Source organism: Ambystoma mexicanum, chromosome 6p (genome assembly GCF_040938575.1).
Source record: "Ambystoma mexicanum isolate Mex_15411 chromosome 6p, UKY_AmexF1_1, whole genome shotgun sequence".
Classification (NCBI taxonomy): Eukaryota; Metazoa; Chordata; class Amphibia; order Caudata; family Ambystomatidae; genus Ambystoma; species Ambystoma mexicanum.
Genome location: NC_090935.1, coordinates 693672192 through 693696420, shown reverse-complemented (window position 1 = coordinate 693696420; position 24229 = coordinate 693672192). Strand labels below are relative to the sequence as shown.

The window sequence follows — 24229 nt, the reverse complement described above, 5'->3', positions numbered from 1 at the left end:
AATGACCTTTAGTTCATTCCACCAATGCCGTTGTCACTGTTTAGTTGCTGAGCAATGTTTGCCACAATCCCATTATCTCAGGTATTGCACACAGTCCATGAACATTTAAATCAGATCAAACTGTTTAATAATACGTATATCCTATATTCCAATTTGCTTTTTATTTTGTGCCTATTTTCTTTAATCTTTTCTTAGATGTCTCTTCTTCCCTGTATGCATAATTTATTAAGTGGGCATTCTTTGGGAAAGTATGGAAGATATTCGATTTCGACTGAGAATTCAGTTTTTCCAGTAGGCAACAAATAATCTTGGAAACTTAATGTTCTCACTAGGGAACAGTTCGGGCATACATGACTAGCCATGACTAGCCATTCAGCATCAAAGGGTTGCAATCTAAGAGATACAATATTTCGGATTACATTGTGACTGGTTAGAAGATATCCAATGTGCAGTACCACAACGAGGCCCAGAGATGTTCAATCATAGAGGTTATACAGACAAATGTGGATTGTATTCCTCAATTGCCTTTGGTTGCATTATCAGGCAGGTGGGTCAGCAGAGGAAGCAACCAAAGAATCACAGTAGTTACAATATAAAATAAAAGCAATGTCCTAAACAAGTCTTTATAAAAGAATCGTTTTTACTAAAAGCTAAATATAAGTTAAACAACTACAACCCTACCCCTGCAAAGGAACCAACACAAAATAAACATAATACATATCAAAAAGAGGCTGGTTGGATAACTAGGAATCACAATGCTAAAATAGGCAATATTAAAGATAAGCATGATATTGTAAACACTGTTTCCTTTTGGGTTCCAGATACTGGTGAGTTATCTGTCTTTAGGGCCAGGTCTCTACAGTAACTATGGTGCCTTGGAAAGATAGCTAATACTCATTATCAGTATACTTAGCTCCTTACTTTTCAAGTTGACATTACAGCTCTCTTTTTTTTTTTAAGTTTTGGAACGCTTCACGAATTTGCGTGTCATCCTTGCGCAGCGGCCATGCTAATCTTCTCTGTATCGTTCCAATTTTTTAGTATATGTGCTGCCGAAGCGAGCACATTACTGCTCTTTCAATGTGCTGTATATTCCAAAATGGCACACAAGCTTACCGTAGGCCAGTTGCACTGCTGGAAAAAGAGAGTCAGCGTGTCAAGCGGGCCATGCCTCGAGGCATGCCGACATCCGAAGTAGGCCCCCTCACTGATTCATGACCTTCACATGTTTGGGCACACTAGACTGCAGGCAATGCTGCTTGGGCAACTAGTTCAAATGCGGCCTTTGATACAATTCTGATTCAAATCAAATTTCACAGGGTTTGACAGTCTTTATCAGTAGCTCAAAAATACCAACTCCTTCAGTTAAAATGATGTGATGATTCTCCTATAAATATTCTTAAACCTGAAGTTACTTAAATTGCCTCTTGCAGGGCAACACTTTTCATGTTTCTGTTTCATGATGTTGATGCCCCTAATATATATCAGAATTGCCACTTACAATCAAGTTCATGGTGGTTGTGCTACCGATACGTACTTGTTGCCACTTAAATATACTTCCATGACACCAGTGCCACGCCATATATATATATATATATATGTGTATATATATATATATATATATGTGTATATATATATATATATATATATATATATATATATATATATATGTATATATATATATATATATATATATATATATATATATATATATATATATATATATATATATATCAGTAATGCCACTTCCACTTAAAACCATGTGCTAATAATATGTCAAACCTGCCCATATAAAATAATTTGGTCTTGCACCCTTAACCCCACAATATGTGGGGGTATGGGTTCCATCCGCCCGTCACTTCTGTGACCGGTGGCCTGCTCCTCATGAACCTCAAAGACTCTCAGGCCCTTTCTCCCAGTCACTACCAGCACCCCCCCCGCCTGTGTTGCCCTGCAGGCCTTTCCCCGATGGCTCCACATACCACTCTTTAGAGGTGCCTGTACTAGAACTTAGCCTGAGGTGCTCCTCCTGACTCCCCTTAGCACTTCCGTTCTGGGCTCCCACACCAGCAGTTATCCACTCCTCTGCTCCCCCTTCCATCCACCTCCCCTGTACTTCTCATCAATGCACTTGCATGCCGAATGCCATAAGGCATGGTAGTTCCATGATTGTATATATGATATTGTTGCCTTTTGTTTCTTGTCACTGTTATTATTTCCGCTGTGTCCCTTCCCATTTAGTCTTGTGCCACTTTGAAACACAATTCTGTTGCATAAAGCGCCTTACAATGATCAATAAAATAAAAACAAAACAAAAAAATATACACATACACAAACACACACACCTACACACCCTCACATTCCGACCAATACACACATCCTCTCAAATGCTCTCAGACACCTGCACTTCTCACATATGTGCATACACAAACTCACAAAAACATCCACATCTCACTTACACACACACCTTACCTTAAAGTTCATCCAAGTCCCTCTGTTTTCCACCTCCATAAAGGATCCCACAAACCATGCAAGGAAGCATTGGGTTTGTCATGTGTCAGAGCCCTGAGCCTGCAGACAATGTGCTTGCTGGGCCTGGGCTGTGGAACATTAGCATCCAACGGATTCCAATTCTGCCGCAATGAGATGAGGGTGAACAGTAGTATCCACTCTCACTGCATCAACCCAGCCTGCATGGACAATTGTGCATGCCTGATGGGGAGAGATTTATACGCCAGCCATACATGGCCCATTTGCATGTGCTACAATATAGGATTCCTGCAGGGAGAGAGACCAATCAATAGCATTATTCTCTTTCTACTTTTCTACAGGCAGCTGGCTGCTCCATAATTAACCACTGTGTACCCCACGGTTCGGTTGTAGGTCGCTTCCTCATAACTTTCTCTGCTATCCCTCTTGCTTCCACAATTTCTTCCTTTTGAGCCTCCATCACCTTTATGCAGCTGACTATCCTTTTCTTCTTTCACCCCTGCACTGCAATCTACTCTTTCTGCATTTTCCTTGCTATCCAAGCTTCGGTGTCTACTTACTATCTTCATCTGAACCCTTCAAAATCTGAGATTATCTTCTTTCCTGCCACAATGAACCCCCCTCTTCCGCCTCCTTTCATCTCCTTCCCTACATCCTCAATTGTATCTTCTTCTGCTGCCCATAAATTGGACATTATTTTCGATTCTTCCTTATTTTTTTCTGCACACATCTCTGCAATATCTAATTCCTGTCATTTACAGCTTTAAAATATCCGGAGGTCACGCCAATTTCTTACCACTCAATACCCTGAGTATTTACTTTCCTCTCTTGTATTCTCCCATCTCTTTTATTGCTCTACTATGCTTCTTTGTCTTCCTGGCTACCGAATTGCCCCTCTTCAATCAATTTACAATTCTTCCACCTGTCTACTTCTCCACCTATCTCCATGTGAATCTATCTCTTTCTTGCTGCAAAATGTCTTTTCACTCTTGTCTATGGTATAATTCTCATTGTATTCTTCTTAAACGTCTTTATGGTCTTGCTCCACCCTATCCTTCTGATCTTGTTACCTTCTATTCCCAATCTTGTTCTCTCAGGTTTCAGTCTCCATTTCTCTTATCCGTTCCCCATTCTCACTGTGTGCCATCTCGCTTTCGCTCATTCTCTTGACTAGCCACAAAATACTGGAACACTCTCCCTCTATCTCTTGCTCTATTTGTGGTTTCCCTCTTCTTAGAACTCACCTTAAGGAACATGTTCTGTCCTCCTGATTGGGATGTTCTCGATGTTTTATCATTTTTGTTTTAGCATTCTTAAGTTCAGTGCTTTGACATAAAGCGCTATAAAAAAACAATAAAAATGCTAAAAATAATAGGTGGATTGGTTGCAGGTTGCAGCTCGGTTGTCCATTATAGAGAAGCTGCCACTGCCAGAATGATGCCTTTTTACAGTATATCCCAGAGTGCCACTGTCAGAACATATTTGTATGTTTCTTGGTGCTCCATTGTACCCCATGTTTCACTCACTGGCTATTTAGGTCCCCATAGAGCTCACAATGTCCATTCCCCCCTGTGGTGATCTCAGTGCCCAGTTATCCCCATGTGACTCCCAATGTGGCGGAACACTTGTCTGATAAATGGTCCTTACTTAAGGGGATATTCTTTGAGTAATTAATGTGAGGGAATTTTCACTTGTCGCTATATGTGCCCAGACGTTTGGAGAAGGATTCTGAAATCTAACATTAGTGGGAACGGTTTGTCAAAGAGAGGCCTACATACAGTTTGGAGATCATGGGTTTATCTTCTGTCATTCTTTCATCCACACAACATATTTAATACAATTATCTAGAAGACATGGTTTCCTGCTTGCAACACATGAATCAGTTCGACCCCCAGCCTAAGCTTTGTGGTGGCAAATTTGTATTTGGGAGGTGTTTCTGGCTACAATAACATGCACAGCACAAAGTCACCCTAAGATATATATATACACCATGTATCACCTTGCAGGGACCACTCTAATCGCCCACTTCTTGCATTCTTAGCCAGCCCCTTGGTAAATGTATGCAACATCTGTTCCTTGCTATTTTTCATAATAGTAGTTACTGTCCCATTCTAGATTTTTAAGTGAGAGACGTATTATAAAGGCTCATGTCCCTGCTACATTCCCCAAGTTGTTTTAAAGAAGTCTTATCATCAAAGGAAGATTGAAGGACTTTCTTCACTTCTAATGCCAGCATAATGAATTACAGCCATGCCATTTCCCTGCCATCTTTAATGTGCTTTACTGGGGGAGTTACCCATTTTTACAACATGGCAGCTGTTCCTTGAAGGGAACGATCACAAAATATGTTTTTGCAATTTAACAAATATATACTTCTTCTAAATTTTAAATGGCAATAATGTCAACAGATTCCATATGGCATTTGCTAACTCTGGTTACATTTACGTTTAGGATTTCCACCCTGTGTATTGTCCGCCTATTTGCAATATTGACTTCCACATAATGCGTCACATAAGAAACATTCACTTTAAAACTGAACTCTGTGGCTGTCTGACAATTATTTGTAGTTTCAAATTTCCAGACACTACTTACACCTGAACACAGCGGCTTATATGGCCTGTTGTATTTAACACGATTGAAGCCAAACCCCAAGGATTGCGACAACTGGCCAGGTCCACACAGCCATGGACAGTGGTCCACATTGTCAATATGGGGGTATAATTTAAACTCAGTCAGGCAACAGGTCAAGTCCAGTAGCGTGTGTGGGTGGGTTAGTGGGGACTGGGCGATGGCCAAAACCTCATGCCTTAGGCAATTCAGCCATAATGTCCATCCCCAGCATTTGCTGCTCAAAGTGGCACTCCTCAATATGTGCTGCAAACACTATGTTTGTTAAATGTTTATGATTCTTTCAAGTATATCACAATAGGACTTGTTCATAACGTGCATACAGTGCTGGAACTTCCGGAAACATCTTCATTCCTAAAAACTGTTGAAATTCATGGAAAGCCAAATCTTTGTTCAAAGGACAATATGCTACATTTGCCCTCATAAAAACTTTTGAAATTCAGTGAAATGGCTGTTAAAGATATATGATGGTTACTTGTTCCTGATAAAAACCTGTGAAATTCAGCACAAAAAAATAACGTTATTAAAGGGATGCTATGGTTACAGCACAAAATCCAACAGCCATAGAAATTTAACAGTTATGTTAAGATATGAAACCATAACGTATGCCCCTGTCATGCACTCTGCATACTGAAACACGTGACATCACAAATGGCCTAATTGCGTCGTGGACCAATGAACAAACAACAGGAACACATTGACCCTCGCTCACAAAGCGTTTTTCAGTGAGATTATCACACTGAAAAACGCTTTGTGAATCAGGCCCATTGGCCCTGATTAATGGAATTATTTGCATGTGAAACAGGGATTTGTGTATCATTCTGCCCGCAAATCCCTGTTTGAATAATTCCATGAAATGGCCATTGTCTCTAACCTACTTAAATTGACGTTGCGTGTTTTGGGTATATGTACAAGAAATACATGTGCACGTGTGTTAAAAATGTATAAGATGTAATAGGCCTGCAAAGGCATAGCTAGGTATGAATGTACATGTGCCTCAGATTAGAATCCTTCTTAAATTGGTTATGACATAATCCATTGATGGAGCCCTGCTTTTAAATGCAATGTCCTGTAAACATGAAAGGGTGAGAACAACAAAAACAGGCTTCAGTGATGCCCTGCTAGACGAGTTAATAAACTGAGCATTTAGCATAGTGACAGAGGGTTTGTCTGGGGGCTACTGGTTTAATTCATATGCTGCTCAAATGACAGGTGTCTGGCTAAAACAATGTGAAGTTCCCCGCAAAGGACAAGACATCACATGTTCAGATGCAGGTCGCACCTAAGATGTTTTCAGTAAGTGGAGGTGAAAATGCACTGTTCTGACATTTTTAATCTATATTGACAGTGCAAAAACCGATAGAACAAAACTTCTTGCTGGTTATCCTCAATTAATGAAATCAATTAGGCATCCGGGAATTCGACAACTACCATGTCAGAGAAAAATGTGCAAGCAATTGGTGTCTGGCAGACCTCCTGACAACCAGGCACTGAATAAATGAAACCCACCAGAGAAAGAAGCTCTCAACAGCGTGTGCAGGGATGACATTGACTTCCAAAAAGAAAAATACATGTTAGCAGGGGCATTCAAACCCTACTGCACGGAGCTCACTGATTAGTTCAAAGCAAACAAGGCATTTTAAGAACAACAACATCACTCATGACACAAACAGTATACAATATAATCACATAATTCTCATTTCCAGTGGCCCTTATATACATAATGCCGGTCCCTTAATGACCACCAGATGATTGGCTGCAATTGTTTGTATTGCTCTTGTTCCACGTGGTCCTTGGCCTCGATAGGTTCACACCCTAGCAATGCAATTGGCTCATTAGATGAAAAGACTTTTGCTTTTTTCGTGTTTGTGATGTGCACCTGTTAATTAGACATGCACTTAGTGGATACTCTCGAGGTCAATATGGCTCTTAAAAATGCGAGGAGCTTTGTTAGAACCCAGACACTCCAGTGCCCCCACCATGCCTCCCCGCCGTTGGCATACATGTGTTATCCTCACCCCGCGAACCTCGTAGTACAGATCATAGGGCATTCTGTTTGTGCTCCACTCGTATGGTCTATCCCCTCCCTAAACTGCCCTTTCCAAACACACTAATCAATCAACAGTTGAGGGATTTAGTAGTTGGGATGGTGGGCCTCTAGGAGTTCAAATAGAATGGCTGCTGATTTGAGGACATGGTTCCTCTAAATCTGGGATACATGTTTTGGCAGCTTCAGAACTCTGCCCTGCCTCTCATGAGATCGTCCTTCAGAACCAGGTGCAACCCCACCCGTCCTTTGCTGTGCACATTCCTTTCAGATCGCATGGGCCTACAGTTACAAACAAGAAATGGCTTAGTCTTACTTAATAGAATGTCCTTTTGGGCAATTGCCTGGGATGGGGGCAGGGATGGAGGTGAGCACTGTCTACAAGCTTCTACATCCTATTGCTCCGTCTATACACCTCCACCCTGCCACCTCGTGCCATTAAGTGCATTCACTCTTAGATTATTGCTCTCAGTGTGAACTGCTTGGGGGGACCGGGGTGCTGGGCATGCATCCCAACATTGGTATGAATGGACGGTTATATATACATGTATTGATTAGGAATTTACCAACGGGTATGCATTTAGATTTCAAAGTTAGGAAATAGAATTGTGTGCTTCTGCCTCTAAGTGCACATCGTTATTGGGAAACATATTGCTTTGTTAATCATGCCTTTCACATGTAATTTAAATACACCAGGAACATGTTATAAAATATGACTATGTTCTATCTGCATAACATGTCTTGTCATTTCCATTAGTAATATGTGTTGAAATAAAATATCCCAAATCCACATATGAACTCAATGCTTGTGATCTGGCCCACATCTGAGCATGGCTTTCTCAAACAGGCCATTATTATGGACGCATTGCAGCAGTGCAAGAGCAGGTAGTGTTTTTGGTGCGTGTGCACAGACTCAGCCCACTAATTATATTTAGTGTGCAGACAGTAAAGGAGGCACACACTAGGATAACAGGAGCCACATCTCTGAGTACACGGCTGCCCACTTGTGCTATTCTTACCCACACAGCGTGATGCCATATTTATTCATACGATGCAGTGACGTGACAAGGACATAACCTTAAAGGCAGAGACCTTATAACATAATAATAATAATAATGTGGCACTTATATAGCACTACGAACCCTCAGGTATCTGAGCGCTGCTTATTATTACCCACGGTGTGTGGTGTTCATTTATCGACCTCGGAAGGATGAAAGGCTGAGTTTGGCCCTACTGGGATTTGAACCTGCATTAGCAGGCTCTGCACGAATGCAAGCGCTCTACTCACTTGACCGGCTATCCCCCTTTCATCATAACAAGATCTCACAACAACAAAATTAAACATAGCAAGGTACTACAGAGAGATGTAATATATATTTTCTTATAACAGGGTTTCAGCTCAATCTTTCTTATGCTTTCCAAATTTAATCTTCGATGACCTCACTGGATATCTCTTCTGGCTCTCCGTTTCTTCCTGTGACCCTGACCGAATGAGAACTCTCCTTTCTTGGACTTCAGACTTGCCTGCTATCAGCTCCCCTGATGTCATCACTGTCTCCATCGTCCTCACTGCCCAATCCATACTCATCCGAGTCTGTCACTGATGCACCCACCCTGGCGATTAATGCTGGCATAACCTCTTTCGACACTGTCATCATCAAGTCGTTTTTATCCAGCACCATGAATGGGCATGGCTCATAAGGAGACTCGTCTTTTCCGCCGAGTGCCACATTCTAACCAGCACTGAATCACCAATCTCCGAATCCTGACAGTACATATTGTGGCCCTGACGTATGACGAATCATCAATCCAACCTGGTTCCGCAGACGAATGATGACGTGTGATAACTTTGGGGCATTGCCCAATAATGCCTGAGCGGGAGTTACTGTAGTCGCCGAATAAGGGGTCAATCAGTATTCGAACAGAAACTGGTACAGAGCCTTACACTTGCTTGTTCTTTGATTGCGCACATGAGCATGCTCATAAACCATTCAACATCCCCATTTGCCCATGGCCATAATGAACTTCCTGTGGTGTATCCCCCATTCCTCAAGGAAACTGCACAAACTGTCTCCTTTAAAAGGTGGCCCATTGTTGCAACATTGCTCCTTTGGGTATTCATGTGCTGCAAACACGTTCTCTTGAACTGGCAACATTTCTTCAGCCTTTGTAGACACCACAAATTCCACCCCTGGATATTGGCTCCATTGGTCAGTTATCGCCATGAAGAGTTCCAGAACTCTGAGCGACCGAAAATCCACACTAATCGAACCCCATGGATCACAGTTGCTGGGCATGTACTGTTTTAGAGGAGCTCATTGCCCAGGTGATTTGAGAACAGAGGGGGCCTGGTCTACCCATGTACAGTGTTGGCACACTTGTCATTACAGTGTGAATATTTTCAAAAGGCAGAGGCTGTAACCAAGTTAACCTCAACAAAGAGAAAGAAAGAACCCTGTCTCTGCCCTGAGTGTTCAAATCAAAGGAAACGGTAGTGCCAAATGAAGCAGATAGCACAAACCTGGGACACATGTAAGAATCATTACAAATGTGTTGAGACAGAAAAGCGGTTGACTTAGTGGGTGCCATTTATTAACTGTGTTTGTATAACACTTCTGATAAACAAAAATCTTTAACAATCATTGACACAGATTAAGACGTTGAATGCACTCTAAGTGATTAACATACTAGTACGTATATTTAGACTACAAAGCAAATAATATGTTTCACATACATGATAGACAGAAAAATGCAAAACCAATAACATGCATGAATTTGTATTAAAACTGGGGGGAAAAAGCCCACAGAATTAGAGCCTAATGTGGTCAGATAGAAAGGACGTATATTTCGGACTGTTTGTGAATTACATTGTAGACTCTTAACAAGTTGAACAAAATTGTTCTGGATATAAAGGTGACAGCTACATGGTCACAGCTGGTGCGTAAAGACCAATCTAAGGTCAACATCGGAAGAATATTTTCTGATGGTGTATAGTGGACTGCAAAAGGGAGTGCTGGTCCAATGACGTTTCGGCAGGCAGTGAAGGCTGCCTTCTTCTGGGCCTAAGTATGTGGATCTACAAAAAACAGAGCACAGAACATTTTAAAATCAGTGAATTGTCTATTTGTCAGACAAAACACAGGGCTGGAGAGGTGATTGTAAGGGTTCACAAAATGGAGAGCAAACATATATTGTGTAGGCATCTTGCAATTGTACTAATGCCTGTGCTGGCACCACTGACCCGAACAAGGGTCTTCTGCGTGGTTTCAAGCTTGAGGGCAGGGCGCTGACATCACGGGCATATATATTACCCTGGTGGGGGACATACTATCTTTTGAGTTGACCCAAAGAGCCTTGAGTCGTGTCAGGGCATTCCAACTCAGTGAAGCCATGGACATGGAATTATGCAAAGCAGTTGCTAGCTGCGATGGCTAGCGTCTATAGAGGAGCTAGCAAACAAGTTCAGCTGTCATGTTAGCACAAGGACGTATGCATATCTATCCAGGATATGAAAAATGAAAGGAGGGGAAGGGGCCTCACTTGAGCCTTTATGTATGTAGCAGCAGGAGAACAATACTGGACTTGAAGGCGCTGGATTGTTTAAGACATCATTGAGCTGCGGGATGGCTGAGTCAACCTATACAAAATATCAAACAATGATGAATGAAAGGGCGGGTAAAGCTAAAAAGGGAGACAAGGTTTCAAAATGGAAAAACCCATTCAATGGAGCAAAAGAGGCAGAGGGAGACATTGCCCAGGTGAGGCAGCTTGACATATTGGTAAACTTTATCCAGGAAACCACACTTTCAGCCAATGACAAGCCTTTGTTTTTGCTTCACCTTGGTGTCCTTGATGAGCCAGTCCTATCACCTTTTGCACCAGATTTGTAGGAATCACTATCCAGGAATCATGAAGTAGTAGCCTTTCTGGGGTTATTGTCAGTTCATTCTTTACTTTCCATAGCTTCTCCAGGACAGCTCTGGATTTCGTATGCCTGTTTCCTAGTTGGAGCAGAGCCCTTTTTCAATTCACCACTCAGGAGGATGATTCCAATAATCTGGGAGCACTCATCTTCCCTGGATGCAATTTCCTCAACCAACCTGGACTTGGGCACAGCACTCTCTGTAATCTTGAATAGGTGGTGTTCAGTATCAATTTCTTGTTCAGACACCTCTGTTATTTAATAGATTGAGTGCCTTGAGAGATAGTCAGTGGGATCATCACCTCGGGGACAGTATGATAGAGCTATTTCTCAATCGTCTCAATCCTCACTGGGGGAAGAAAAGAGGACGCCACCATGATGGGAAGCAAAGGCGTGTGGTCTGTAACCACAGCAATAGGCTTACCATAAATAAAAAGATGATAATACTGGAAACCCCATAATACAGCCAGCACCTCAAATTCAGATTGTGAATATCCCTGCTTTTTAGTAGACAATGCCCTATTGGCACACACCACTGACTTCATGTCTTCCTATGGTCCACTTACAACTATACTGCTCCCGGGGTATACGGGCTCCCATCATCAAGCAGTTTAGACTGCTTGCTTGGGTCAGGAAATGCCATGGTCAGTTCAGATGTGAGAGTCATCTTGATTTCTAGAAATGCCTTTTGCTCCTGCACAGTCCACTGCCATGGGGCGTTCTTCATGGTCAATGTTTGCAATGTTTTGGAGAGTATGGCCAGATTCTTGATAAATCTGCTACAGTACTGATTCAACCCCTAGAAATTGCAGAGCTCCAACACATTGGTGGGTGTGTGTGCCTCTTGAATATACTGCACTTTCTGTGGATCTGTGGATCTGCAGAGGTTCACCCCTTCTGGGATATATACCAAAGATTCCAGACATCTTTGCAGAAAAATGCATTTTCTCTGTGAAGCTTCAGATCGATACATTGTATACTTTCCAGGACTTTCTGCAGCCTTGCTTAGCAGTCCACATCTGTTTTAGCAAACAGCACAGTATCATCACTGATGTTAATCACACCGGGCAGTCCAGCCAGCACTCAAGTAACAGCATGCGCAAATGCCTCGGCCACTGACGAGATGCCAAAGCTCATCCACTTGTAGCATTATAGACTCTTGTGGGTGGAAAACATAGTGATGTACCTAGAGGGCTGATGCAAACTCAACTAGTGGCACCCAGGTCGTAAGTCCTATTTTGAAATTTCTGGCACCTTGCAGCGCAGACACAATTTCTTCAATTGTTGGTGTTAAGTGCCTTTTCCCTTTTTATGGCCTTATTCGGGATCCTCATGTATGCACAAATCCACATGCAGTCTACTAGCTTGCGATTTAATAGTGCCACGATTGGGGAGACCCACAGTGCAGGGCCTTCCACTGGCTCAACGATGTCTTATGCCAACAACTTGTCAAGTTCCTCATTAACTTTTCTTCATGAATTGGCTTATCTATGTGAAGCCTGATCGGCTGTCCTTTCGAACACCCAATTCCATCAAAAACAGATTGGAACTATGACACCAGGGAATTGTAATGCTCATTGTAGACACCAAATGCAAAATTAGCATATGAGGGCCTCAGTCACTGCACAGCCCGACAGAGTTGCTACAATCAAGGCTGTTACGAAAATATTGTTTTAGACCCATGCATAACCATGCCAATGAAAGCACCCTGGAGTGTGGTAGGTTTCACGCCACTAGAAGTGAATATGTGCACTGCCTTCATTTGCAGCCTTGCAGGCCGGTGGAACTTCTTGTAATGCGGCCGAGCCATCACATTTACAGACGCACCAGTGTCTATAATGACTGAGGAAACTGTTTCTTGAATTCCTACTATGCGTTGTGGTTGGCACCTCTATTTTTGTCCTGCCCCTAACACATTGGAAATGAAGAATGCCACTCATCTCGGAATTTGGGATCCTCACCATGCACTGAAGCATCCACAAGGCACTTTGTGTCTGCGTCTCTGTGTTTATTGTTTCTGCCTCGGTTTACTTTGAGAGGACTACAGAGGTAACTGTGCCCTACATACTTTCGCAAAGTGGTTGGTGTTTCCGCATCTGCCGAAAATATAGCATTTCGCTAGGGCAATCCCCAGCATGCAGTAGAGAGTAAGTACAGTGTGGGCATATGTTAGATGGTTCTGATTGTCTAATCAAGCTTGGGGTGTTCCCTTTCCGGAATTGTCTTGCAGCATCCTTGCCATTAGCATATGCACCTTCATTCTTGATATTCTTAAGGGTAGAGTCCTTCCAAGATGCCCTCACATCTTCCAGCTCTTGTGACCGCCCAGTTCCAAAAACCTGACTAGACATATACCAGGTTACCTGTGAAACTGTTTGCGTAATTTGACCGGCAAACACCCTTGAATTACTTGAGCGTGAACCTTTTCTTCACCATGTAAAATGCACGTGAATACAAATTGGTGCAGTCTTGTGTGAAATGTGTCTAACGACACATCATCTTTCTGTTTTTTATGTACCTCAGAAGAAAATGCTCGTAACCTGCATTTACCATTAGACTAAACTAGTTGCTGAAAGCTGCAGTAGACTCAGTATATGAGTTGTCTGTTCGGGACACCGGCTTGAAGATCCTGTGGACTGCAGGACCCGCAGACTACAAAAGTGTGGATTTCTTGGTGCTACCATTAAGTTCTCCTCTGGCGTCAAAGTACATTTCCAAACGTTTGACCCATATGGCCCACCTCGGACCCAGATCTGAAAGAACACCTAGAATGTTGAATTCAGTTACTGAGCTAGAGATCTCTGTTGCTTGGGCATCATTGTGGGACCAGGTGCTCCATCTGCTTCTTCAGCAGACTGAAGTTTGGTCACACACTATGATATGTCTGTCTCCTCTCCAAAATACGATTTTCCTCTTCTTATTTCTTTGTCACAATGCAGGTCCTCCAAAACAAGCACTAAACAGCAGCAATCAGGGTAAGAATAATAGGTTCACACCAACACAATAAGTGATATCACCAGGAAAAGTGTCTTGACTACAAGAGAGGTACACAAGCACTCCACAAGATAGCCACAACCTCGGGTGATCACCCACCTTGAAATCAGTGACCACACTGTCACAGCACTGAAATCGGCATGGGATAATTTCTGGGGCAGGGCCAGCAGCAACCTCGTATTGAGCCTTTTCTTTTCATGCTGCTGGACAGCAAACCTGCTCACAGCAGAGGTCCATCAACGATCTTGCACCGGCACAGACGAGACCAACCTTGTCACCAATGTTGTTTGATCTGTGTGTACACACAGCCAGTAATTATGCTTACTGTGCAGACTGTAAAGGAGGCCCACAAAAGGATGACAGGCGCCAGAGGTGTGATCACATGATATGAAATGATATGATGAGTCATTTATAACGCGTCTGTACACAAGTGGCTCTAGGCACGACAAGCAAAGGTAGGGAGACAGAGGAGGACAAAACAAATGATCTTACTAGGACTTCTATCACTCAGATTGTGCAAGTGCATGGGGGGGAGTGGAGAAGTGCCAGGGGAAGGGAAGTGGTAAGTGCAATCAGGGCAGGCAATGCTCTGAGTATGTACAGCCTGATCAATCAGATCTGGGTAAGTGCGAGGAGGCAGGGGACTGCAGGGTTACAGATACAACCCGTAAGTGCGCAGTGGGTCCGGAGGCAGTGGAATTTCCACTGGTTGTGGAGGAGCCTGGTGCCGTAATGTACAGGGGATAGCCACTCAACCAGTCAGTGCAGCGGACAGGTAGGTCAGCACAGGAGAGAGTGAGAGAAAGCAGAATCAAAAAGGAAGGTCTTGAGTTGCTTCCAGAACCTGAGGGGGTTCTGCTCGAGTTTGAAAGGGGCAGTGAGGCCATTCCGGAGGGAGGAGAGAGATCTGCCCCCACTCTCTGCCTGGAGAAGCGCCTAGCCCTCAGACAGTTGGAGGTAGCTAAGCGAAGGGCTCGATCATGTAGGTGTTTAGGAAGAGAGAGTTGGATGGTGTCTGGGCCCCAGCCCCAGAAAGCCTTGTGGACAATGCAAAAGGTCTTGAACTGATCCTTTGAGCCACCAGGAGCCAGTGGAGAGATACATGGATACCCTGGATACCCATGCATGTGACACCATATTTGTTCACACAGCAACTTGGCATGACAGGGATATTAAAGGCACAAGCCTTATTACAGTTAGCACTAGGACAAACATGCCATAGTGCAAATTACATATACTTGCAATGCATTTTTTCCCCAGGCAATGTTTGGTCTGGCTCTAGCTCTTTGCCCTTTGCAACAGTCATTTAATACATTAATTGCTTGCACTAGAACACTTATTGTCCTAGTGCTAATAGTACTTGTACCAAAGAAAAGTATATTTTAACTTGGCCAGTGTCATGAACAGTTATGCACCATACTTTTCATACTTTAAAAACAATGGGCCTCATTACGAGGCTGGCGGTAGCTGTGCCTGTAGTACAGGCACAGCTGCCGCCGGTATTGATTTTTATCTGGCATCCAGAAAATGGCAATTACCAGGTCATTACGACATTGGCGGAACAGGTAATTGCCCTTTTCTGGGCGCCAGAAAAATGTATTCCCCATTCCCATTTGAGCCCCATAGTTATTAACGGTACCGCTGCTACCATCCAGTTCTGCTTGCGGGTGCTGGTACGGCCACCCGGTAAAACCTCTTGGCTGCAAGGGCACCCGTGAGTAGAACTCATAGTATGGCGGTATGGTAGCAGCGGTGACGGTAGCGATGCTGGCGCCACTTTTGCCTTACCGCCATACTGATAATGAGGCCCAATGTATTGTATTGGTTATTTGTAATGCACACTATACAGCAAAAATGTGTTTCAAGGTGCATCATGACACAGGGGTAGAGGGAAAGGAACGTGGAAAGGGTATAAACCAAAAAAAGAATGTTCTTAAAAAGTCTGGAAACATTCAGAACATGCAAGTGCTAAAACATGAAAGTAGGGGAGAGGTGGAGGAGGGGATTTGAGGGAAAGGCGAGGAAGGAATGAACAACAATAAAACAATGTTCCTATTAGGTTGTGAGACTATTTGGAGCGTGCAAGTGCTTAACATAAAAAGGGAGAGAGTGGGATGAGGGGAAGTGGAGGTTAGGATGGAACAGGTGTGGGAGTAAACACAAAGCAGGAGACAAAGCGATCCTACTGGGCCAAGACAATTCAGATTGTGCAAGTGCTGTAGAGGGGCAGAGGAGAAAGCTGAGAAGGGAGGAAAGGGTGATAATGAAGAAACAGGAATCAGAACCAGAACCAAAATGATGGAGAGCATAAAGGGGGGAGTAGGGTTAGGGAAGGCATCAATGCAAGGAGAGAGGGGCTAGAAAGGAGGCAAGACCAGAAGACATCAGAGATCCAAGGTGGAAATGGTAACAGGGGCGCAAAAGGAGGGAGGCCACCTATTGGTGCAGGGGGAAAGTAGCAACAGGATAGCAAAAGAGAAAAAGGGAGGGGGGAGAGGGGTGTGCAAGTCAAGGATGGACAGGGAGGAGGACAAGGAAAAGGAGGGGTCAAATAGGATTGTGCATTTGCAAGAGGTTCAGGGGAGGGGATAAGGAGAGGTGCAGGAGCGGGAGAATAGGTGAATTCTAGGGTACGAAGATCGGGGGGGAAATAAAGGGGGTAGAAAGGTAGGAAGAGTGGAAAACAGTTGGATACGAGGGAGATTGGGGGCTTGAGAGCAATACAAAAACAGAGACTCACAACCCTACGCAGAGTACAGAGAGAAAAAACAGAGCCACAGGAGCCAGGGAAGGAAAACAGTGACAAGCATAAAAATAGTAATGTTAACATGATGCCCTCAGAGCGGCCCTTAGCATCCCGAAGAAAGCCCATATCTCAGATTCCAGAAGAACTGCTAATTGGCTATCCACCAAGGACAAGATATTTCTTAAATCAGTGTCTTTGATTCATAAATGCCTCCACCAAGCAGCCCCCCAATACCTCATCGCCAGATTTGCCAGACCCACCCTCTCCCGCCCCGCGAGAACGGCCAATTCCAACCTTCTTCTGGTGCCCAGGTTTAAACGTACTACATCTGGAGGAAACAGCTTTCCAGTAAAAGCAGCACAATACTGGAACTCCCTCCCTCCGTCGTGCAGGGAGGACCTACCCTACCACCAGTTCAGAGCTAGGACCATCCACTGGCTCAAATCTCTCGACTCACAATGACTCCTAGAGACCCAGATGTGCCACTACCATGTGGCGCCTCACTGAATGTAAATTTGTTTATAGTATTGCCCTAATGCACATGTTATGTTCGTCCCCTACGCATTAATTGTAAATATGTTTATAGTACTGCCTTTAATGTACATGTTCTACCCTCCTACTTGGCGTGATATTTCCGGCAATGTAACCCTAGCTGGACCTCGCCACACGTATGTAACGAAGCTTTGCAACCCTCTTGCTGCCTTTGCGCCTGGCTACCTTCGGGTTAGGTGCGCATTACAAATAAATACAATACAATACAATACAATACAGAAGGGCAGTCATAGGAATAAGCGGCAAAGGAGGACATCTGAAGACACAGATGGCAATAGCAGCAGCGGTGGAGAGGAAGGAAGAAGAAGTCCAACGGCAGGATAAGGCAAGAGAGTCAGAGGATCTAAAAGTCCAGGAGAGCAGCAATGGTGGCAAGTTGATGCAGGTAACAGCAAGTGCTAACAAAGTTCAGTGGCGAAGATACCGGGGATCAGGAGCAATGAGGGAGATGCATGGAGCAAGAGGAACGTCATGCAGTAATCAGGGAAACTGGATGACAAAGACCAAATAGGGTGGACTAAAGACAAAGGAGATGGGTCTTGAAAACAAGGCAGAATATAAGAGGGCAGAGGAGGCAACCGGAGGAGACATAGGAGCTGCTGGAAGGTGGAGGTGGATTAGGTTTCCACGTGTGTAGCCAGAACGGAGCAAGGCCGCATCGATTCCCTTTCTTACGGACATCGGATTGTGAAGACAATCAGCTGAAGATGGAGGGATGGGTCCGATCTGGAGCAGCAATGTAGAAGGAAGGGGAGATGTAGAGAGAAGTAAGGGGTTGCCAGCATGGTGGCCACGCCCGGACAGGCCAGACAGTCCAGGCAGGCCAGACAGGGCAAACAGGTGGTAACAGGACATTAGAATGTGGGCCTTTGAACTGGGGCCAGCACCCCGGATTGGCCATAGATACAGCAATGCAGCCAATTGCTGTGAAGCAGGGCAGGCTCAGAGAGCACTCTTCATGCCGGCAGATCTTGACAAGCAGGGGCCAATATTGTGATGTAAAAAGGCACACAAAACCATTGTAGTCCTGCTGGGCTTAACAGATGTAAGAGGATGGTAGAGTTTTAGGTCACTCCATGACGGCAGAGATGAGAAGAGCAGCCAGGGTCATCAGGCCTGCACCAGAGACATCAGGAGAAGTGAGGCCAGACAGATGGTAACAGGGTCGTAGAAAGTGGGTCTTTGAACTGGGGGCCGACTTTGCGTTAGGCTCCCCAGATTGGCCATACATACAGAGATGCAGCCAATTGCTGTGGAGCAGGGCAGGGTCAGAGAGCACTCTTCATGCCGGCAGATGCTGTAGAAGGCGGTCAGCTATTGTTGAAAAGTGAAAAGGCCCCTGCTGGGCTTACCTGATGTAAGAAGATGATAGAGTCTTAGGTCGCTTCATGGCAGCAGAGATGAGGCGAACAGCCAGGGTCAGAAGGGCTGCAATGGAGAAAGTTATTTGAGTGTTTTCTCAGGGATTTGCTTTGATGCCCTGGTTGGTGGATCTTACGCTATTGTTTACTAGTGAAGTGTGTAGACTCATAGCAGAAAAGTAATTAGATTCTCCCATTCACTTTCCCTCCATGTGACAAATGCATATTGCTTTCAAGTCCTCTAAACAGTTTTACCTAATGATTTCAGTGCAATTGCTTGCATAAACTGCCTATTCATCCCAACCTGTGTATGCTCAAATGTTAGCATGGCTTCCATTAACTCTGAAATGAAAGCAGCAGATCCCAGCAAGACTGAAATGTTGCCTGTGGCAACTGAGCTTGCAATCCTAAACTCACAGGTCCATGGCTAGCAGTGGCCACCATTAAATATAAAGCATGCATCGAGCATCCGCGACATTAAGGCTGCATCATAATCAGTTCACACTGTGCTCACATTATATCCATTTCCCATGAGAGAGAGCACAGGATTCGTTCCTCGTTGCTTGGCTGCGCCTTATTTACAGCTCCAGTGTACACCTACCTATTTTACTGTTACTGTTTCACTGTATGACATACACGTTTTTTCTAATGTGTGGAGAGTACAACTAACAAACAAAGGATTATTTTGCCACCTTCTTTTGTCTGAAACCAGAGACCAATATTTAAAAATGGTATTCCAAGTCCCTCCAGTTTAAAGCATTGGGTTCTGGTGAAGAATGAAGAGGTAATATTGGCCTGCATTAAAAGAAAAAAGCATCAGGATTGGATTTTTGAGGGACTATTTGTGGCTTTTGGGCAACAGTGATCATGACTTTAAGTTGTATAGTGCTAGGTGAAATATTGTGCCTGGGCCATCACTCCCTGTGTGCCCCACTAATGAACACCCAGATCGATCGTTCCTTTGCATACGACAAGAGCCTGAACGCACGTGCGAGGGACAGAGTGATTAATGAACAGGCTGTGAAAGGAATACATTGAGGAAAGGGACAGGTCAACCTCTGATCACGAAAGACAGCCCACGCTTTACACCCGAGTGCTGAGGCTGTCCAAAGGAGTGTATGTGTGGTTCATGGTTACAGGCATTTTAAAGTTACTGAGACATTATCACTGAGCCCACTGTGCTTTATCGTAGATATGTTTGTCACATGTAAAACAACAACAACATTTCGTTGTTATCTATAGGTTCCCAAAATGTAATTTAATAATTTTCAATCTTGGGAATGTGACATTTTCCACATACCTTCGAAGGTGCGTATTTGTGATATTTATTGGTTTTCAATAGAGGTCTTTTCCACGATAGCACCAAGAAAAACAATTCCAAATGTATCTGAAAGTAATCTTATGACACACAACATCTTTATGCAGAAAGGCCAAAGTGGGATTGGGTAATTCCTAATGCCTTTGAAAGCAACACTCAGGGATGCATGTCACCTGATAGCTGTTTGTGCATACATCATATTTGTGATAAGAAAAATGGAGGGTGAAACACATAACTGTCATATCTAGACTCTAGATTTATGTGTGGAATGATTTGATCAGAAAACGAAAAAAGCATATTATTCATAACAATGACAATAGCATATTTAAAATATTCCAATGGCAAAATGTTTGAGGTACCCCCTAAATATATCTCCATGTCATGATCATATGATAGGATTTTGAAGTATATTTTGTGGTTAACTTGATGTCGAAGGGTAGCAGCCCCGGCAACTCATCATCTAGTTACATCACTGGCCAGATAACCATAAGACAGAAGCTTAAATCCTTATTCACCCAGGATTCCACAGGGACCAAATTCAGCTATTTTTAGACACAGTTAAGGCAATATAAATATGAGGAAACCTATGCTTGATTCTTAGTAGTTTTCAAGCTCCAGAAGTAAGCCTCAAATTCATGCTGGCTGGTTGAGGAACGAGAAGCACAATGAAGGGAATCAGAATGGACATGCCACTGTCACTTTTCACTCATTCTGTAAGACAGCTACTGTCATCCTTTTCCTTAAGAAATCTGGTTTAGATCCTAACTGCTCTGCTAATGTTTGCCCTGTCTGTCTCCCACCACACTATTCCAAAATCCTAGAGCACGTAGTATTCAATTTACTCACTGAGTTCTTGACACTCACAACCTGCAGGACCCGCTTCAATCTGGCTTCTGACAGCTCTCCTCAAAGTCAGCATCTTCATCTCTTCTTCTGGGCATGCAAACCATTCATCTATCATTCTAATCAACCTCTCTGCTGCTTTAGATACTGTCAACCATTCTGACCTTCCCTCTACATTATCTCTCCTTGGCATCAGCGGGAAGGCCCTCACTTGGTTTGCCTCATACTTTGCCCCCAGATGTTTTCAGGTGTCCTGGATCAGCCCACCTCCCTGATCAACACCTTACTGTTGCCATTCCACAAGGTTCTGTCCTTGCTCCACTTCTTTTCACTCTCTATACTTCAGCTCTTTGTGCTCTGATCTCCTCTTGTGGCTTCTCCTATCAACTCTTCGCTGACAAAACTCAGATCTTCTTCTCCTTTCACTCCTTATTCAACAATCTGTTGTTAAATATTTCAAACTGTCTCTCTGTCATCAAATATGGGACAGTGCCTAACTCACTCATACTCACGTTCTCTAAGTCTGAAGATCTCAACAAACCCAGTCAAACAGGCTTTCTCTTCCTCTCCTCTTCTTTTCTCTCCTGACTACCTTCCTTACTCTGCTTCCACTCATAAATTTGGTGTCATCTTCGACCCATCATACAACTTCTCCAAATCTGCCACTGTATCCAGACTCAACCTCCTCAATATCAGACACATTCGTCATTGTCTACCTTTCAATATTGCTCAACAGCAAATCTCCTCCTTAGTCCTTTTTAGATCTGACTACTGTACCAGTCTCCTCTTTGGCCTTCCCAACTATGCTTTTTCACCTCTGGACAAGGTCCTTAATTTCACGGTCTACAGCCCCCCCTTCCCAGCACTTGTCTGCACTTACCTTGCACTTGCCACCAGCTGGCCCTATTTATTTATTATATATATATATATATATATATATTTATTCTACTTACTTGTACTGCACTTCCCCCCTCCCCTTCCCCTTGCACTTTTCCCTTCACCTACCCCTGCACTTGTGCGGTCTGAATGATACCTGGCCTAGTAGGATCGTTGTCTGTCTTCCCCTTGTTCCCCCCTCCCTGCCTCGTCGCGCCTTGAAACACCTGTGTATAGGCGCGTTACAAATGCCATATCACATCATATCATATCACATACTTTTCAACCTTTCTCTCTTTACGTTTACCTCCTCTGTCCATTGGCAGATTGGCTGGTTATCTATGAAACAAAGGGCTAAGTAAAAACTTCTCCTCATTATCTTCAAATCTATTCATGGAGTCACCCCACTCACTCATCTCACTCATCTTACTCCCTAGTCTCCTCCTTGTTCATTAAGATCATAGTCCTCAATTTGATGCACAGGTTTTTTTGTATGTATGTCTGCTGAAGGAGATCCAAATGATGTATTGAGCTTTGGCATGACAGGTGGCATCAGCCAGCCATTTCCCACAATGTCAGGAAATTTGGCTTGCCTCCTTCTTAATTTTGACAATGGTTCTTTGAAGTCTCAACAAGTCAGGTATAGCATACGGTGAAACCTCAATGTCCTCAGATTTGGTCCTGGGATATTGAGCATGAAGTGCTTAAATCATGAGGAAAATAGAATTGATTGGAGAAGGCTCACCAAATTATTTGTAGGCAAGGCATTGCCAACCGTAGCAAAAATGTGAATATCAAACATTTATTGAAGAAGCTGAATTGGCATGAATATGTGTGGTCATGGTGAAACACATACGACACAAAGGGCCTCATTACACAGTAGGCGGTAAACCATTGTGCTATTAGCACCATGGTTGCCGCCGGTACCATACCGGTACCACCATGGAGGAAAGGGGAATTACCACCCCATTCCAAGGTTGGCGGGGCGGTAATTCCCCCTTCCTCCATGGCCCTTCCCCATTCCCATTTTTGCCCCATAGGGCTCAATTGGAATGGGGAAGGAGCTAATTACGGTACCGCAAATTACGGTACCATAATTAGCACCAAGGTCCCTTTGCGGGTCCCAACTTTAACGGCTGGTCTACACCAGCCGTTAAGGTCGGGTCCCGCAAAGGGACCTCGTAGTAAGGTGGTAAGGGTTTACCGGTACCGGTAAACCCTTACCACCTACCGTGTAATGAGGCCCAAAATGTGTTCCTGGCATCAATCTATATTCACAGTTGCTTCAAAACAAGAATGAACAGGTTAATGCTATTATGATTTAACAGGCAGTTTGAATTATATTTTATTTATTTAGTTTTCAATTATTTCATTTCTTCATTATTACTGTACAGATGTAACATGCCTCAATTATTTAATATATTTATAATTACTCATAAACACAAAACAACACGCTAAAATAAAGAAAGAGTAGCATGGGGAATAAACCTGTGCTGCCAAATGAAGTGATGCAGAACGAATATCTGGTATGTAGTTCGGTGAACACACTTATCATCCTGTGTTCACAAATTGTGGTTCTAATTTCTCTTCTTCCTACCACCTCTTGTGTGGCGTCCTACAAGTTAAAATGCCTATGTGCTTACAAAATAGATTTTTGTAACCATCAGGTTAAAGTGCCTATGTGCTTTCGAAATGTGATGTCTTCATATGTATTCATTTACCTTTGTTCTGTTAGCTTCTACCATATGACAAAAATGCCAAAAACAGGAAGCATTCCTATCTGTTCAACAATGCTGCACCCCCACATTGGTTTTGATCGTGGCTTTGTGTTTCTGCTGAAGCTTGAATCAGTACTATAGGGCCTGCGTCGCCTCCTGAGTGAGTCAGAGTGTACCAAGTTGTACTCTACTAGATGGACGTTTCGGCAGTATTCCTGTTTCACCACCTTCATCAGGACCTTGGATAGACCCTCTATGGAGACAACCAGATGAACATTTATTTACTGTGTATTTACTTTAAAACTGCCCTCTGATTAGTAGCACTTTAATCTAAGTCACTGACCTTATTCATCCACCCCATCTTTGGGGTCGCCTGGCCTCAAAATCATGTGCGCTCATAGTCATCAAGCCACACTGGGCTAGAGTCTGAGCTGCATCATCTGCGAAAACACATATACCATGATGATGTATTTATACTTTATGGCAATACCATCTGGAGTGAATTGCCAATGCAATACCATGCGTGGAGTTTCCACCTAACTGTCATGGTGTAAACAGCAGCATCTTATAGGAAAGATACAAGCAAGTCCTGTCAGAAGATACTTTCCCAATACGCAAACATGTAGTTATAGTTCTTAGCTGTCAAGCCTAATTCAAAAAGAAAAAAAATATGCTATGGTACATATTCATTTTATTTAATTTGTATGAGTGCCACGTGCAAGATTATGCAGTTC

The 24229-nt window shown here is 43.5% G+C and overlaps 1 protein-coding gene and 1 non-coding gene across 3 annotated transcripts in view; one reads left to right on the top strand and one right to left on the bottom strand.

Annotated features, from left to right (window-relative positions):
- The window catches only part of EDIL3 (EGF like repeats and discoidin domains 3), a 1821558-nt gene that overhangs the window by 186067 nt on the left and 1611262 nt on the right, over window positions 1-24229 (top strand). The window lies entirely within an intron of this gene.
- Window positions 957-1065, bottom strand: LOC138512376 (U6 spliceosomal RNA). Its single transcript, XR_011281218.1, has one exon. It is a non-coding gene; the product is annotated as a U6 spliceosomal RNA (small nuclear RNA).